General features: G+C 45.7%; 1 long non-coding RNA gene across 2 annotated transcripts; it reads right to left on the bottom strand.

Moving 5' to 3' along the window:
- Window positions 1-938: 938 nt before the first annotated feature.
- Window positions 939-17,504, bottom strand: LOC119151374. Of its 2 annotated transcripts, none has more exons than XR_005105398.1 (3): window positions 17,354-17,504; window positions 3,325-3,536; window positions 939-1,988 (listed from the first exon to the last, which is right to left on the bottom strand). It is a non-coding gene; the product is annotated as an uncharacterized LOC119151374 (long non-coding RNA). The 2 variants fall into 2 exon arrangements; XR_005105397.1 differs by lacking the exon at window positions 939-1,988 and adding an exon at window positions 2,011-2,517.
- Window positions 17,505-18,672: the final 1,168 nt, after the last annotated feature.

Here is an 18,672-nt window from a genome sequence, read left to right as displayed (position 1 = left end):
TTGTGGAACCTGGACCCTTTCTGATTGTCAACAGAAGACTTTGTTGGATTGTTGTTCTTCTACCTCATATGAAGACCATCCACCTATTTTAATCGTTTCATAAATAACCTTGCTTCCCACCTTTACTTGCCTAGGCTTGCTGCTCTCCAGATCCACATTTTAATTGACAATCAGCTTGTGGCGTGGCTGGAGGCTATGCCAATAATGCACATATTCATGGTATGGGAGGCAGATAGGCCCCCTCCCTCAGACACCATCATTCCAAGCAAACATCAGACAAGTGGCTGGCTTTGATGTGGGTCCTGGGTTTGCAGCCTAAAATGAGGAATCTTTGGAGCCCTGTTTGCCCTGTTCCCTGTGCCAGACATGGCAGAAATGTCATAACGGCCAAGCAGTTGTGTCCTCAGCATGGTGGAGGAAGTATTTTGCAGTTCTTCAGCAGACATGGTTGTGCTAGAGAGTAATCAAGAGCAGCCTGGGCTTTGCATAGACCGGTGCTGTGAAAATAATGTTAATCAGGGATGGGGAGTGGGGCAGGGAGGGTGGGTGGTAGGGCTGTTGTTGGGCCATCTGAGGCACTTGTCAGAGGACATTAGCCCTGCAATTAGGAGAAGCTGAAGAGAATGGAAGAGAAGACAGCAAGAGAAATGCTGCAGCGAGGAGGGCTTTGTGTCAGCATACAAAGCTTTTTTTCTCAGCAGGGCTGCAGGGATTTGCTCAGGTCTCCTCCCAGATAAATTAACACAGCACAACACCTGCTCCTTTAGTGCAGCCAGGCTAACTCCACTGCAGACCTGGCCTTTCTCTCCGTCTCTCTCTCTCTCTTTTTTTTTTTTTTTTTTTTTTTTTTTTTTTTTTTTTTTTATGTGACATGGAAGCAGACTGTGAACTCCCTTCTGTTTTCTTCCCCCTGAACCGCCCTTTTCTCATGGAGGGTGAGATTGTTTCCCCCAGAAGAAAGACTGGAAAAAAAAAATCCAAACCAGCTGAAAGATGTAGAACAAACCCTCACCAAAAAAACCCCACCAAGCTGGCAAGAGGTGAAGGGTATGTAATTACTATTCCTTATGCAGCCCACTAAAGCTGCATGTTTTAACCATCTGAGGACAGCAGGGAATTTTCTCTTCCAAGAGAGTCAAATGTGGGGTTTGCATTTTCTTTCTTTTCAGGAGGGGTGCGGGGAAAAAGAAGTAGACTTCATTTTCCTTGGGATTAGCTAAAGCTCCTTCCACTTTTATGTTGGCAACATGAGGTTTCATCAGACCTCTGATCCTGTGCTGAATAAAAATATAGCATTACTGTCAAACTGCAAAACGGAGGGCTTGAACTTAACTGGATTAAAGTGCATTTGAGACAGCATTCTTCCCTTAATGCAGTGATGGTGTGGGGGGCTGCTGCCACCGTGGCCAAATCAACCCACATCTGTGCCAGAGCATAAGGGGGGTCCTGTTCACTGTTGCTGACCAGAGAACCTCGGGCTGAATTTTCTTCCAGGATATTTGACTTGATGCTTAGATGTCCCATTGCTGGAATTCTGTGGATTTATTCTCCACGATGCACCATTGGCGACAGGCTCGCTAATCAGTAGGGTGCACCTCATATTCATGGAGATGCATGCACGAGCTTTAATTGCACATAAATGCACTGAGCCACATTTGCTTATAGTTTGGTGTTTGTCTTTCCCATATGAATAAACATCCCGGGCTGCTCCTCTCTGTCCTGCACTCTTGATGGCACTTCCACAGCCTGTTTGCCACCATTGGCTCTTGGTTCACTCTTTGGGCACCTTTCTTGCTGGATTTTGCAGGTTTTTTCTGACCTCCACTGATGGTCCAGTGTATTGTGGGTTTGATGGTATATTTTACAGTGGGGCAGAGGCCTGGGAGAATCCACTCGTGCCATGTTGTGTGTTGCGCCTCCCGTCTCGATGAGTGCCTGCATGCTTGGATGTATCCCCATATGTCCAGTAATGAGCGTGGGCTAATTGCCTAGGCAGATAGAAAAATAGATAGGTAATTTGTAGCTATTTAATTTTACATTAGGCAGAGGGATGTAGGGGCAGAGGCTAATGTTGTTGGCATTTCTTTTCAGGGTTGTTAACCAGATATGCTGCCTCTGGGGCATAACAATGCCTCCCTTGGTAGAGCTCTCTAATACTTTTATTACATTCTTATTAATTTAGCAATGGCCTAAAGTCTGTGAGGCACCTTCCAAGGCATGATCCCTGCCCTGAGGACCTTACAGACTAATTCCAAAGCATGATACAACTGGGGATTACTCAGTGAGGGCAAGGGCCTAATGGAGTAAGAAATGGTTTGTATTAGATAAATGGATAAGAATGAATCAGTGGAAGAGTTAATCACGTCGTTCCTTGCAGGCATGCCGGGATAAGCGGCTCCTTAGGAGGTCTGCAGTGAGGCTGGTTGGTTTAGCGAGATCTTTCCAAGAAGGGACCATGGACTAAGGTTGCTTCTCATGTCCCAGCTCCGTTTGGCACCAGCTCCACGTGGAAGGCTCCTGTGGGAAGCAACGTGTTCCAAGTACAAAGAAGCCACATGAGTAAGCTGTCTGATCAACCAAAGCGTTGGCGGTAACCTCCAACAGGGGACAGGTCTTGCTCCCCCAGCAACACAAACAGCTCTCCTCCCAGCTCTCCTCTTAGCCCTTTAGATGGGGAAGGCTGGGGAGGATTTTTTATTTGGAGTGAAATTGCAAAGCCATGCCTTTTTGCCACAGATTTCAGTTCTTGAGAAGCCACAAACTGACAGTCCCAAACAAAAGAGCTATCCAGGAGGCTGGGGAAAGGGCCGGAGGGGAGCGGGGGCTGGAAAAGAGCTGCTGCTCAGGGGTGGCCGAAGGGCCCCCCCGTGCCCCCCAGCACCTGTCCTCCTCGTTTGAAGCTTGTAAGCTGCCCAGTGCGGCCAGCCGCTGGTGGGACAGATGGGTCTGCAACAGCTGAGGGAGCTCAGGTCAGGAGGGATGAAAGCGAGACAGTGAGCCCTCCCCTCGGTGCCTCGGCAGCGCGGGCTGGTGTGAGCCAGTGAGGAACATTTGGTGTCCATGTGGCATCTGGCAGCAGAGTTTGCTTCTCTGGCATTTCCTTTGGTGAAAGGAAGAGCAAAGCTATTCACTTCCAAGCAGCTGCTCTGCTCCACTGGGAGGGAACAGCATCAACCGCCTCCCTGCCCCGGCCCTTTGGCAGGGTGCTACAGAACGGTCCCCTAAACTAACGCCCCCAGCCCCAGGTAAACATCCTTTGCCCTCATTTACTCTCTCGTATTTTTTTTTATTACTGAGAAAAGAAAAACTCACTGCATCACTTACTTTAAAACCTAGTTGCTGTGGCAACTGGACGCAGGGTTTGAAGTGGCCAGCTCCTTCTTCTTGACATCATTGTTTGACTTTCAGTTGCTGGAGCAACAGATCGCTGGGAAGAACCAGCAAGGTCGAGGTTTCTCTTTCTTTCTTCTTCCATGTTGCTTTTCTTTAGGGCCTGAGAGCACCAGCAACGGTTTGCTTTTCACTGAAGACACACACTGTTAGCATATGATGGGAAGATGTCAGGCAGTATTAGAAGAAACGGAGATTAGGTCAAAGGCTTGTTACAATGGCAGAATTCCTACAAAACTGGGGAGGGAAAAAAAGAGAGAGAGAGAGAATGAATGAGCCATTATATTTCCCAAGATCAGAGGGTTAGAGAAGACGTGGCTCTAGCACACTTGGTGTTAACATTTACCACATAGCATTTTTCTGTTGGTTGTTCTGAACCCCAAGTTTTTCCAAATCAGAGCTATAGCTGGGGTGATAAGCAGAGAATGTAAAATGCTATCAGATGTAACTACGTAAGCCAATACGATAACATAGCTCCATCATTTCCTCTTATTGAAATGTTACACTTACAGCTTCCTTCCAAAAAGTTTTTCTTTCTGTCAGTGTCATCTCTGGCCACAGAATAGCTGTTTAACCCATCCCAGACTGCTTTCCTCTGCGGTGGGGCACAAGAGGGGATATAGGACAGCTATTTACTTAAATATTGCTTTATAAAAGTTACATGTCCTCCACGCAGATTGTCCTGGGCTCTGGCTGTAGCCACAGGGGTGGTGGGACAGTGCTGCCAATCGGGTGCACCAAGGTCACCCTGTGCTGGGAGTGAAGAGGGACCGTGTCCTCATTCATAGAGTCATGGAATAATTTAGGTTGGAAAAGACCTTGGAGATGATCAAGTCCAACCGTTAACCCAGCACTGCCAAGTCCACCACTAAACTGTGTCCCTAAGCACCACATCTATGCATTTTTTAAACACCTCCAGGGATTGTGATTCCACTGCCTCCCTGGGTAACTTGCTCCAGTGCTTGACAGCCCTTTTGGTGAAAAAAAATTCCTAATAATCAATCTAAACCTCCCTTGGTGCTGCTTGAGGCCATTTCCTTTTGTCCTGTTGCTTGTGACCTGGGAGAAGAGACTGACCCCCCTCGCTGCAGCCCCTTGCAGCAGCTGTGGGGAGCGATAAGGTCCCCCCTGAGCCCCCTCCTCTCCAGGCTGAACCCCCCCCAGCCCCCCCAGCCGCTCCCCATGGTTCTTGTGCCCCAGCCCCTTCCCCAGCCCCTGCCCGGCTCTGGACACGCTGCAGCCCCTCAATGTCCACCCTGCAGTGAGGGGCCCAGCGCTGACCCCAGGATTCGAGGGGTGGCCAAGGGACAAGGGTGCCTTGAAGGTGATGCACCAAGACTTCAGTAAGCTGGCCACTGTCCTTTATCAAAATGCTGATGGCCGGGAGTGCTCAACATCATTTTCCTAAACTGAGACTCTCTCCATTGGTTCTGTGTGCCGTGGTGGCTGACAGCATCTTGGTCCTGGCTGAGCTCTTTGGGTCAGCAAACACCGTGTCCCTGCACAGAGCTCTTGGTGAGATTTGGCTGGTTTCCCTCTGGGGTTAGTGTTTGCAGAGCCTGAGGTGACAACAGCTACTAGCTTTTAAGCTGATGCTGAATTTGCAGTTCTCTGGGTTTGAGTTTTGAATTTCTTCCTGGCACGAGGCTGACCAGGCATGGCGTAAAGACCAGAGCAAGGGGGAGGCTGGAAGTAGGATGATGCATCCACTGGAATACAGTTTTGGCATTATGCATCAAATTAGTAATAAGTAAAATGTCAAAGCAGAGGCTGGTTTTTGGCAGACTTTTTGTGCTTAAAACCTAAATGATTAACTACTGCTCTTTCAGGAGGCTAAACATGTCCTTGATTACCTGACAAAATATTCGTAGGATTTCAGTTTATATCAGTAAATCAGGAGTGGCCGTAAGTAATGCTGTTGGATGGAATAGAGTAAATGAAAAGTAAAATGCAGTTTTTAATAAAAATGCAACTGGAAGTTAAAAGTATATTTTGAAAAAAAAAAAAATTAGAGAATTAGTTTAAAACCCAAAAAAGTAGAATCTATTGGTGTAAAGCTAAAGGAAACTGCCATTAAAAGGTACTTAAAAAGCTGAGCTTTTCTTGTTCTGAGAATTCCTGCTAATGTATCTGACTGTCCAGCTCATTCCAGGTTTCCATATATATATATATATACACACATATAAAAGTGCAAACTTTTTCACAATGAACTTATGGTTTCAGTATTACACCCTCATTGCCCACAAAATACACAGAATTCAAATTAACAAATATACATGCCTCACAGCCTGCACAATGTCAGCCACAAATATGCAAGCAAGAATGCTGGTTGCTAGAGTTCGGAGTTAGCTATTAGTGAACATTTGTATGGTGTTCAGATAATTTGTTCTTGAATGCCACACATGTACCACATGGTTCAGATGTGGTTTGAGGAGCTATAAAATGGGATTTCAGACTGGTTCTGTCCCTACTCTTAAACCCATGGCTCAATTAGGGCTCAGATGCATCTCAGCTATAGGGCTGGCGTCCCGAGTCTGGGATATTGTGACTAGCTGGGTTTTGTGGAGGCTAAAAGGCATGGATGCAGCTGCTTATTAGTGAATTTGTGCACGTGCCAGTCTGCAGTGAAATGTACTTGAAATAACCTATCCTAGATGTCTCTATGAGGATGACGGCCCTGATGATTTAGCTATTTCAGTTCCAGCTTGAATTATTCATGTATTTGAAAACACTCATGAATTATTTGTGTTTTCACTAAATATATAATTTAAAAACCCAAACCCTTTCTACGAAATATAAAAATTAAATTTGTTTTTGCTGCTCTGAGATGCTGCCCCCACCCTGAAACAGCCCTTCAGCTGAAGGCTGGTGGGGAGCTGTGGTGTCAGGCTACAGTGATGTCTCAAGCACCAGCATCCCTGCCTTAACCTGGGCCAGCAGGTGATCAGCCCCTGAGTCAGCAAGAAAAAGGAAGACTCTTATAAAACTTAGATCTAACCCTAACTTATTTTCTTAGCTTCTGGATACTGGGATTTTGAGAATGGTGACTATCTTGCACACATGGGTTTAGGGTTTAGTCTGCTTTCACAAGCTGATGCATCTGGACTTAAGGTGCACACCAGTGGATCAAAAGAGCTTGATCCCTGTGATGCAAAGTCCTGATCTGGTACAAATTTACAAGGTGTTTCAAATGCATCCAGCTGTTTTGGTGACATAACTTTATCCTGGCAACCTTTATGCCAAGTCTAGTACTGTCTGTCATCTTCAGGCTGACATAATATGGGCAACTAATCTAAAACTGGAGCACATCATATCATGTGCTTAGGCTAATTCAACAAAAATGTGTTTGTGCTTGATCCAGATCAAATCTGTCCTGCCACGAAATCTGGGATACAACTGATGTGATATTAATAGACATGGAACCACAGCCTAAGCCTCTCCCCCTCCCCAAACATCTGCAGCGGAGGGGGGATGGCAGCGCTGGGAGGAGGCGTCCTGTAGGGACAGCAGTTCTGCTCTCGTTTAACTGTGTGAACTTCCCAGTGCTTACATTAATTTTGAAGAAAGTACTTTGGCATAACTGACACAAAATCTGGTCCCTTCACCTCAAGGGATTTGTTTCTTCCAGGGGAAGTCTGAGTAGCTGCACTCTAATGAAGCATCTTAACATATGATGCAGTTTTTCTCACATTTTTTTTCTCTCTCAACTCTTTTGTTGCCGTAGAATTGCTTTATACAGCTACTATAGTAGTAGTTTTTTAACCTCTTTGGGCTTCAGATTGTCTGAAAGATCTGGCTGGCCAAGGGCTCTTGATTTCCCCTGGATGTGATATTGTCCTGAACTGCCCAGTGGCACTTCTGAGCCCTGTTAAAAATTACCCCTTCCATTTCGTTGTCTCTGTGCTTTCCCTTGGTTTTTAAAAAAAATAAATTAAAAAAATTGCCATTTATAGTTTTCCATCAGATTCCCTGGTCTTTTTGCCTTGTATTGAGTCTACATTCCACTAAAATCTTTCCCTTTTGTGGCTTCTGTCATAAGAATTTAGATATCCATCCCCCCCATTAGCTGATTAATGTGCTTTCATTTTGTCTGAAGCACCAACCGCTTCCACTGACTGCTTGGGGGGCGTGTGTGTGTAAGTGTGCGTGTGTGTGCGCGCTCAACAAAAGCCTTTTCTCTCTTCATCTCTGTGTTCTGGGACTGAGGCCAAGTTGTGATTGTAATAATGTAATCTCTTCTGAATACTTGAAGTGATGGGAAAAAATGAGATTTTGAAAATGAAATAGATTAATCTATACAGCTAGAGGGGGGAAATCATGCATTTTAATTAGCTCTTGAGAGTAATTTTCCTTAAAGTAGTACAAGCCAGGTGTGCAAAAGTATCCTCCTGCCTTGAGAGTCTCGCCTCTCCTTCTGGAGTCCTTGGAAAAGATGGTGACAAGTGACAAGTTCATTCGGGATGCTTCTGCTGAAGGGATTGAACATAAGGCAAGTTGACGGGACCTGATTTTTCAGAGGTTGCACTTATGGAACTATGTGAAAATCAAGCTTCTCTTCCCCTAAAGATGCCTAGAAAATTGAAGCAGCTGCTCACTTCAGCATGCAGGAGCACTCTATTTCTTTGTGTGCTCGTGCACACGGGGGAATGGGGATTTATCAAGTTATTTTATTTAACTTTTGTTCAGGATGAGATCATTCCCTAAAAGGTGTTCGCAGTTTATTACCTCGCTGGCTGGGGCTGCTAGCTGTTCTGTGTGCAGGAGAGCAGAGAAAGAGGGTCACACGTGCTTTTCAGTGGGCAGGGGCACGGGGCTTGCATTGGAAAAGGAAAGCTGACCTGCTGTAGTTTGCCGTACACCTGCTCCTTGTGAAATGAAAATCGCTCGCCCGCAGTATGGCACTTGTGCCCGTCCTCACAGCCAGGGCCGGGACAACACACCCAGGTGATGGCCATCGCGTGGCTGATGAGCAACATCCATCAAGCCAACGTAATCCTATGACTTTTGATTGTGCACCAGCACTCTTGGGAAACCCAGCTTAGTTGGGAAGCCACCCAGTATTCACCCTCATTTCCTCTCTTTGCCTGGGAAGGGGCAGTTTTGCGATGTTATAGCACATGAAGTCTGGTGACTGGGACTGGGGAAGTGTTTGGTTCCTTGACAAGGACCTTTATTGATCAATTGAGTCTGGTTTTTGCCCAGAGCCTCCCCCGCTTCCCCCGTGCCAGGTGCCTAATGAAAATCTCCCATGCTGGAGTGCTAACAAGCTCTTCAGCCTCCTCCTTCAGCCCTGATCTGCGACTGACTGCAGAGGAGAGATGATCTTAGAGAATGTGTTGCTTTACCTCAGCCTGAGTTTTATATCCCAGCTAGGCATACTGAAATTTTTCAGACTTCCTTTTCAATCACTCACTTTGGCATGGTAATGGCTTGGGTTGCTCTTTTCTAAAGTCTGTTTTAGTTCTTTACCTTTGTATTTTAGCAGTGAGTTGCCTTGAATTTACAGTTCCTGTTGAATTCCTCTATGAATAACACCTAGGTTTCCTACTCTGCAGCTGCAAACAAGGTTTAAAAGCTTTTGGGATTTCTTGGCAGCTAATAACTCCCAGACTTCAGCATAGTTCATTTTCGAAATGTTTCTCATGCTTCAATCTGGACAGCGTTATGCAGGTCAGGGAATCCTGTCAGACTGGGGGCCAGGGGAGGATGTTCCATCAAAAGCTTTTTTGGCAAATAAAAAAAAAAAAAGGCCAAAAGGACCTTTAGGAATACTGCTTAATATCCTTTCCATCCAAAATAGGAAAAGCACCTGTAACTGATGCCAAGCACAGGACAAAATAAATAAAAAAAATTCCCCAAGCAAAGACCTCCAACTGGAAATATTTCCTGAATGATCTCACTGAGAATCCCGTAAGTGGCTGGATCAGTTTTCGGGAAAAGGGAACATGGGCTTGAACTCCGTACTGAAAGACAAGAAAAATCTTCGGGAAAAAAAATGAACCAAACCCAGATGCAAGCTGTCAGAGGTGCTAGGATTTTTTTCATTCCTGATTGGAACCTCTTGACATTTACATGGAAAATGTCACAGGGATACAGCAAGACTTGAGATGAGGAAACAGGTCTAAAAAGTGACATAAAATTATGTTTGCAGCTTTCATGCTGGGCCCACTCTGGTACAGGGGCAGAGCTTGAAGGGCAAATGTTGGCTTTATAGACCTGGTATTGGTACGTGAGGGATGTGGCATGTGGTGGGTTGAGCAGCAGAGGACTTGTTTCATGTCATCTTGGACTTAAGCAGTTCATGCAGCTGTGCTGTACAGTAAGCGTGTGTGTGTTTGGTGCATTGCCCCACAGAGACAGGACCCTTTTAGACCTGTGCCATCCCCCAGATTTCAGGCTGCCCTTGATTACAGGCTTGCGCTGTTACCAAGGACAAGGTGCCCCATCAAACTCATCACCAAGCTGGGGTTTTTCTTTAACTACGAGCAGATCTTTGCTTACATCTGACCTAGAGTCAGATAACGGTCTCTCCTTTTTAATATGTCTGCAATTAGTATTTATTTTTCATTTAATCAGTCAGCGCATGTCAGCTAATACCTCAATAATTATGATCTTGCTGTCAGGGAGGAAGGAAATCAAACCTCAGGAGGTCACACCAAAACTGTGAATCTGATCTCAGTGTAACAGGGGTTCTAGGCAGGACTGATCATACTAATGAGGGATAGGCACTTAGCAGGTTTGGAGGCATAATCCAGGGAACAATGTGACAGATTTTTCCTGCAAATTTGGGCCAACCCGAGTCACGAAGAGTAACATCCGGATGGGTATTTTCACTTAGCAAAAACACCTGCTCAGAGCTGGATCTTTATCGTCCAGAAATTCTGTTGACTTGCACTCTGCTTCACTTCTACTCTGAATTTTATTCCTTCAAAGAGGTTCAAATAGATGTATCTTAAGATGCAAAATCCACCAATCTTTGCTTCCAGCTGCACTGAAAATATTGCAAGGCATTTTCTTGTTGAGGCTAAGAAATGCAAAACAACTGGATCATACAGATCAGATGTTTTCAACCTGTAAATTGCAAATGAATTCAAGAGGCCTCCCTCTTATTTTAACTGCCAGGAAAAAGTCTTGAAGTCTTTCTTTTCCATTGCAACACAGGATCATGAGATAGAAGAGACTGAGATCTGCCAAAATAAATCCTCATTGGAAACTTGCTTGGAGCTTTAGAAAAGATTTGAAGAACTTATTTGAGCTGAATTCGTTTGCCTAATCCTAGTGATAATTTGGCTGAAGATGTTCAGTCCTCTCAGATATACTGCAGGCTGCATGATGTTGTACTTAGACACAGGCTTAACAAGAACAGAGTCTCAGTGAACTTCTGTACCACTGTCCTAACACCTTCAACTTGCCAGACTGATGCATTTCATCAAAGTCAACTGTTCTGTCACAATACGATAGCTGAACGCAAGGCATGAGCCTGCAACTGCAAGTGTGTTTAGAAGGGAAAGTAATGCATATGCCATATGGTAGAAATTGATGTCTGGTAATAGATGTTTCATATATTCCAAGAACATCATTTGCTCCAAACGAAAATTCATATACTTTAACTCTTTTTTAACCTACAGCTTGTTTTTTAAGTTAGAGGCCTTGGTTAATTTTTCTTCTGCTTGAATGGTTCTGCTTTCTCCGAGGTTTCATAGCATCCATACTAAGTACTACGCTGTTCCTCTGCAAATGCTATCTGTGGTCTCAGCTTCACATTGCCCCTCATCTCCCGTGCCCCGTCGGGAGGGCTGTGCAGTGCTGACAGCTTTTAATGAGCTGCAGAAATGCAGGGCAGAGAGCCTTGCTTCCAGCGGGGGAGGGTGCGCTTATCTCTTTACTCACAATCTCAAAAATACTCCCGGGTCCTGGGAGATGAAGGGCCTGGGCATGTAAGTGTAAAAGACAATTAGAGTGGTGTTACTGGCAAGTGAAGATGATTGAAACGCTGTGACTGAAGTGTCCCCTGGCAAAGCTCTGGCTGGAGAGTGCACTTCTGCCCCAGGCTCAGCGTGCCCCAGGACTGTGCCCAGTTCACTGAACGCTTCTTTAGAAGAAACAGAGGAAGGAGGTTCCAGCAGTATTGCATAACTCAGTATTTAAGTGGGTTTGGAGTTTCATGTTCTGCTGTTTCATTTCAAAAAAACCTTTTTGTTTTAAAACTTTTACAGCACTCAGTTGTAAAAAACTAAGTTATTTATTGTGCTCTTAAGAAAAAAAAAAAGGAAAATTACTAAATAACTTGTAAGGCTCAGAGTAAGGCTGAATCTTATTTTCAGGAGAGATGTGATCTTTAAGCACTTCACAAGAATGGAATTGATAACTTCTTTCTGTATAATTTAAATCTGATTTGGTTCAGCAAAAGCAATGCCTCATACTTTTTGGATATTTTCAGTAAAAATCACCTCTAAATCATCTTTATGCATCACCTTTTAGGAAGAAATGTGGAAATGCAAAAGTGTCTGGGGTGGAGAATGAACAGTGTTCAAGACAATGCCAGCGCTGCTTAGCACCAAACTTTCCTGGGCTGGAAATGAACAAAAATACCAATTTTCCTTGAAACTCTTAGGGGCATGCAAGGCAGCAGAGTACGCTCAGTGGGTAGTTTAGGAAGACCCATGCAAGTAGGGGCACTGGAGAACCCCTCAGAGCTTGATACAGTGCCTTATCTAGGGAGAAGTGTTTCCCACTGCTCCATGACCCCTCCAAGCTTGTCCGGGAGAAGAGGGCATCTACCAAACCCCCATCCCAGCACCTGCAGCCTTGCATGGACATCTTGAAAGGCAGCTGGGCTCTAGATTCCAGACCTGGAATAAGATGGGCCAGAGGAGGTTTTTGCCTAGGCAGAACAGTCCTTTGGCTGCTGCATACTCCATATACATAAATAAATAGACAAATAAATAAATAAATACATGTAATATGTATACGTCCTGGATGCAGTTATACTTTTCTCCTTGATGTTTTCTTTTCTGCCTCACTGACAGGACTCTGACCAAGACACATAACTTGTAGTGAGTGTGTGTTGAGATCTTGTGAGGTCTTTTAGCTTCAGCGAGGCGAAGGACTCTGTGTTTCAGACCCCCATCAAACAGGGCAACATAAGTTGTATCTGATGAAGACCAGCGCAGCATGTCATCGGTTCAAAACAAGGGAACAAAAACAGAGCAGAAAATTGCAGCCAACGTGCTGGGAAAGACTCCAACAAAATAGGGAGGCTGCCTCTTTGTGTGGATGAGACACTTTAACTGGACAACGGAGTGAAGAAACACCAACTAAGAAAGGAGAGACCTTCACTTGCAGAGAGAGACCTTATCCAGTGTTGTCTTCTTCCTCCTGGACTGGTGCATGCATGCTTTGGCTGGTGCCAAAAGAAGGTGCGGAGGAGGCCCTGGGATTTTGTGACAACAGTGAAGACCGCAGCATGCTCTGCTTTGTGATACGCAGATCTCATGTAGCAACCGAGTAAGGTTTCAGGTCTTCTTTTCCACCCTTTAATGAGACCCTGGCTGCAGCAAGGAGAAGAGTGTCCTGGGCCTCTTCCCGTGGGCTGTTTGGATGTTTTGCTGGAACGGTATTTGTGATGCACAGATCCAGCTTTTTTCCCAGGCATGAGGGAAAGGGAAATTTTAGGAGAGGGGAGAAAGGAGGCTGATGGTAAGAAGGAGAAAGCCTGTGTGTTTTTTACTTTATGAGCATACGAGCAGCCCACTGTTACAGTAGGGATAGGTGTTGGCTTGTCAATTTTAATATGGTGAAAAGGTGCCTAGAATGATGGATGGGCTCTTGTTAATGGAAGAATGGTTTGTATTACTGGTAGTAATAAACTGATACATAAATCTGCAGCAAACTTAAAGGCACTTCTAGCTGTCTGAGGAAGATGCTGTTGGTTTAAAGGTATTTTTTCCCAATGACTACTATTTCCTATCAAAATCAGATCTCTACAGGAAAGAAGACTGTGAAGATGTTCCTCATGCTGAGGCACTATGTGTTCAAACTTTCTGTACGGTTACGGAAAGAGAGGCATGCCCTTAGCCTAAGTTTTTTAACTGGCCATGTAAAAAACCTCCTGTACAGCAATAGACACTGGCACAAATCATGGGCAGCATCCTACACGTGAGAAGTTCTGGAAACTGGAATGGATGAAGGTACCTGCTTAAAACCTGTGTCATGCTCTTGGGTGACTGCCAGTGGATGGAGAGCAGCAGGGAATTATTTCATGTTCTCCTGAAGAAGCCAGACAGGACTACCGGCAGGAAAGGGAGGCAGCTGCTGGAAAATACCCACTCCTCAAGACATCACCTGGCCTTTGGCCTAGCTGATGTGACCTTCTGCAATCACTCTTCCAATTTCTGCATTGACTTAACCAGTCAGTCCAGTCAGTGCTGGCAGGTTGCATTTTCATGTCATTTTTCTCAGGGCATAGGCCCGGGCTGAGATGTGTATCTCTCTCACGGTGGCACAAAGAAGAGGAGCTTCCAGGACTTGCAGCCTGCAGATGTACAGATAAAGATGAGAGGACATCTGGTCTCACCCGCAGTCTGTTGCTAGCTGGCTGCGGTACCAGAGAGACAGGCTCTTGGCAGAGGTTTCTAAAGTGGCTTGAAGTGGGGAGGAGGGAGGGGTTGCTGAGGATTATACGCCCTTATTCTTTTGAAAAAGCAGGAGGGTCCTGGGGAGAGGGCTGGGTGAGAGAAGCTACCAGATGTGAAGGGAAGCTCAGCCAAAGGAAATTTTCCAAAAGCTGAATCTGATTTTCTAAGAGAAGGCATACAGAGGTATTCCTATGCAGAGCTTCCACATGCATCTCCAGACTGGTGTCTCCTCAACATGGCAATCAGAAAAATTGTCAGGCCAGTAGTGGTACAGTTCCCCACCCTCAGCCCCCATGAAATCCACATATCAACCAAAGATATACAAGTCTGGGCTTTTTATCAGGTTCTTGCTGTTTAAAGAAAGAATCATCTCAAATAAGGACAATCTACGATCAACCTGTAAAGATGCTTCAAGGTTTTGCTCTATGATAAGCACAAATAGAGACTGACTATCTAAAATTCATATATCCCCCCCTGAAGTCCCTGACTTAGAAGTACAAATATCTCCCCCACACAGAATCACCTAGGGTCACATTCTCTGCTGGTGTAAACTGGCAGAAATCCATTGAATTCTCCCATAAATCAATTTAATTAAAAGTGTCTTCTGATGTGTCTTTGTTTAGCAATAATGTTCATCTGAGAGGGTGTTATAGCAGGAAAACAAATCCCTTCTTTACATTCCCTCCCCCCAACCCCCTGGCTCAATTTTAATGTTTTTAAAAAATATTTATTTTTTAAACTGGAACAATAAATGTGTTGTTCACAAAGAACCTTTTGTTCTGCCAATACATTCACTCAGAAGAATGCCTATCTATGATTGTGTATTAGAGAGGGAGGAGAGAAAGGGTGGGGGGCAATTCACAGGTAACAATTGTCCATATATGTAACAAAGATGAGTTCATTTGATAAAATAAGACCACCCTCCCTGCAAAGCTATACCTGCAGCATAAATAAATAAAAAATAATACTTTTCTGAACTTCTGAAATAATGTGATTTATTTAAGAACTTTTGGGGTTTTTTTTTTGTAGCTTTTCTACAAATCTGACTATTCCACTGGGACAAACCCATTAGGCCTAATTCAGCAAAATGCTCCGGCAAATCATTTAACCACATGCTTAACTTTAAGCAGGAGCTTAAGTCTCAGGCATTCAAACCATTTGTGTGTGATTTATTCCTGGCCTTTTGGAGAGCAGAAGGAATGCAATGTGGCCAATCCACAGCTGATAAGGAGGCAAAACCAAAGTGACAGACTAAGGTGTTGGGAAATATTTGCTTGACTCTGAACTTGTGTATTGGCTGGAAAGAGTTCGGATGCTTTTTGGAACTCTATAGAGAATGCTCATGATATTTTTTCTGCTTTTCATGCGGGCTTTAGCCAACTCACAGGCTCCTAAGCCCCAGGTGCTCTTGCTCAGCACTTGCACCATGGCAGCACGTAGCACGCGGGCTTCAGGACTGCTTTGGGAAAAAACTGGGAGAGGCAGCCAGTCTGCTGGATTGTTATGGTTGTAAAGGGTCAGCTCTCAAACAGGTCTCTCTCCCTTCCAGTCTGCAGTGCATCTGTGATTTTAGGTTACTTACACTGTATGGAATACGTGTCTTCAGTGTTTTCTTACCTTTATGTCATGTGGGGCTCTCCCAAAAATCTGAAACGTCAGGTGTCACTACGCCTGTCCTTTATCATGTGCCAAGATAGACCTAAAAACAAGTTGTCTGAAGACTGTCAGTCCACTTATTCTTTTAAGCCTCCTTGTGATCGTTTCATTTCCATATTCAACCTCTTTCCTCTGGTGAAGGAGCCATCCAAATTGTGCATTTTGATACCAGGTAAAACGTGTGTGTCCGTGTGCAGCAAAACAACATGGTACGTCTTGTTGGACTTCTCGTTTTAGCCCACCCCAGATCTCTCCCTCCTCCTCTCTCTCCCCAGGGAGCAGCTGTCACTCAGCCGCCCTTTCCCTTCAGAGCACCCCACAGGTTCACAGCCCACCAGGCGAGCAAGTGTTGTAACAAATGGTATCATCCAGTGGTTTGCAGCAAGAAGAAAGTCCTGGCCTCCCGGAGACTAAAGGAGAAACCTGGGGAAAATTCCAGACCTTGAACATATACTCTGACTAAGAGACTAAAGATATAATGTGCTAATGCAGAGATTTCCTTGGAAGTACAGGAGGCTTCAGCTCCCCTCTTGCTGGCTCTGGTCATGGACTCCAGTCCTACCTCACAACTCACCACTGCCTGTGGTTTCTCCTTATAGGTAGATAAGGGCTACACATTCCTTGATCTTCACTTTTGCAGTCCTCACTGAATACAAACGTGCAGTTCTTTCATGCATGAAAAAGATGTGTCAGTACTGCTGTAGTGAGACCATCCACTGAAACTGTATTTGCTTTATTAAATCCATTTTTCTCTGAAGTTTTCCCGTCACATGCTGGCTGTGTTGAGCTGATGAGACCTCTTCACCTCCTGAGATGTTTATAGGTTTTAGTAAAGAATATGATGGACAATTTCATCCTTCAAGAGCTAGGATTTCAATTTTAGCCTGCATTAAGCAGGGATATACTGTGGGATAAACTAATATTTCTTACTTAAAAGTCTTATTTCATTTGATTCAAAGCACCTTATTTTTCAGACTTAAACATTACTGCTGTAATTAATTTCACAGTGGCACAACACTGAATCCTAAGAATAGTTCTGAACTGACCTTAACACATATATGTCCTTTTGAGGACTGAAAGAGGGAAAAGAATCAGAAAGGGAGAAAAGAGAAAAGACTGCAGGAGCTAAAATAAAAGACAATCCCTTCGTCACCTGAATAAAACCCACTAAGTGTTGAAATGAGGTCGAAAGATATTCGTTAAGACTGTGAAGTAGAAAGGCAGCAATTATTTCTTTGGAAAGTCTCTCTTAAGGACTTTAAGTAGAAGCCTGGAGGAGGCTGCCTCCAGCTAGGAGGAATTGCCCCTGGCTTTACCAGGAGCAGGGAAAGAAAGGAAGCAATTACCCGCTGAACAATGGCGAATTAAGACGCTCCTTTCTGTTTTCAAAACCAAGCTCCTTCCCCAGTGTGGTTTCCAGCTGGGTGAGAGGAGGAGATGGCCTCCTGGGGAGGAACCAGCTGCAGCACCCCACAGAGCCCCCATGGCCGGGCAAGGGAGGGAAGTGCTGCGGGACCTCTGAGGTGTGCTCCTTCCTTCAGGGCCAGGTAGCTGGAATGGGGTTATCCTGTGGACCCACTTTTGGCAAGCCTTGCATCATTCCTGTTCCCTTCCACGCTCTCCTCCCTGCCCACCGACCCCCTCAGCTGTCCTCCATAGCCAAAACTCACCCAGAAGCTTCTTGTCAAGGTGTCCTTGCATCCTGCTCCCTCCTCAGTTTCCATGGTGGTTTACCAGCTGAGGAAACACCGAGAACATGATGTGGTTTTGCCACATGTCCATCTCCCCCTCCTTCCCCTCCGCCCAGGATGGGGATGGGCAGTGCATGGCTGCCCCATGAAACCAGCCCAACCCTCGCAGCAGCTCAGGGGAAGCAGAGGGAGGATGGGCTGTGGGTGGAAGTGTCACTTCAGGCAGATTCGGGTCAGGCCTGGGGATCGGCTGAAGAGGATGCAGAGACATTTGGCTGACCAGAGAGAAGAGGTGGGGGACATAAATCCTTCAAAGCTGGGGCTGAGCCGTCACGCAGCCCTGTCCTGCAAAGTGCCCCAGTCCCTCCACTCCTCTGGAAGTTAGTGGGAGTTGGGGAGGATCAGCCTCCTTGCTGAAGAGGCAACCCTGAGCCCATTTAAAAAAAAAGATGAACAAACCCACCTTTTTTAATTAAAACCAAATCCAAACCAACTCAGGCCCTTTCTCAAACCTGCCTTGTTAGAGCAAATTGCAGAGCACCTTGCATGCAGCAGAAAGCTGCTGTTTTTTAATGCATTGCTACAGCGGTGTCCCTGGTGGGGTAAAATAAATGAGCGGCATGCACAGCCCCATGTAAAGGTCAGCAAGAGGCGTTAAAGACAAGAGGCCCTTCCAGCCTCCACTGCCGCTTCCCGGGCAGGCGGCGGAGGGAGGGACCGTGAGTTCACCACCCACGCGGGAGCACTCAGGGGCTTCAACACACACATGTGCTCCCGGCCGCTGTGCTGCACGTTTGCCTTCCAGGAGCGAGGGGTTCACCCACCTCCGGCACGCTGGAGTGCTTAGCTTTGTGGGAACAACCCTGGGCATCAATGCGTCGGGCTGAGCCTGGTGCACAGCCGGAGCCTGCTCAGTTTTATGAAGTCTGTAAAGCTCTTGCAGGTGCTGGCAGCCCCCCTGCCCCCCCTCTCCACATCTCCCCGCCTCCCTCAGCCAGGCACCCAGCCTTGGCCTCCTGCCCCAGGGCTGCGTGCAGCTGGACAGTATTTTTGGGCTGCTTGGAACAGCCAATTCCCACCGCCTTTCTCAGCCAGCCTTGTTCCTCTTTATGTATGACCTTAAAACCATCTTCCTGTTCCTCCTCCTCTTGCCTTATTCTTACACTTTGCCTTCCCTGACCCATTTCTGCACTTTTTCTTTCCCCACCCTTGTGCAGTTAGGTCAGAGGGGTGCTTTCCCATATCTACGACACATTTCTGGTTGTCATCTGTGAGTAGTGTTTCACCTCCTTCCTCAT

This window comes from Falco rusticolus, chromosome 7, assembly GCF_015220075.1.
Source record: "Falco rusticolus isolate bFalRus1 chromosome 7, bFalRus1.pri, whole genome shotgun sequence".
Classification (NCBI taxonomy): domain Eukaryota; kingdom Metazoa; phylum Chordata; class Aves; order Falconiformes; family Falconidae; genus Falco; species Falco rusticolus.
This window is presented reverse-complemented; position numbering and strand designations above follow the sequence as displayed.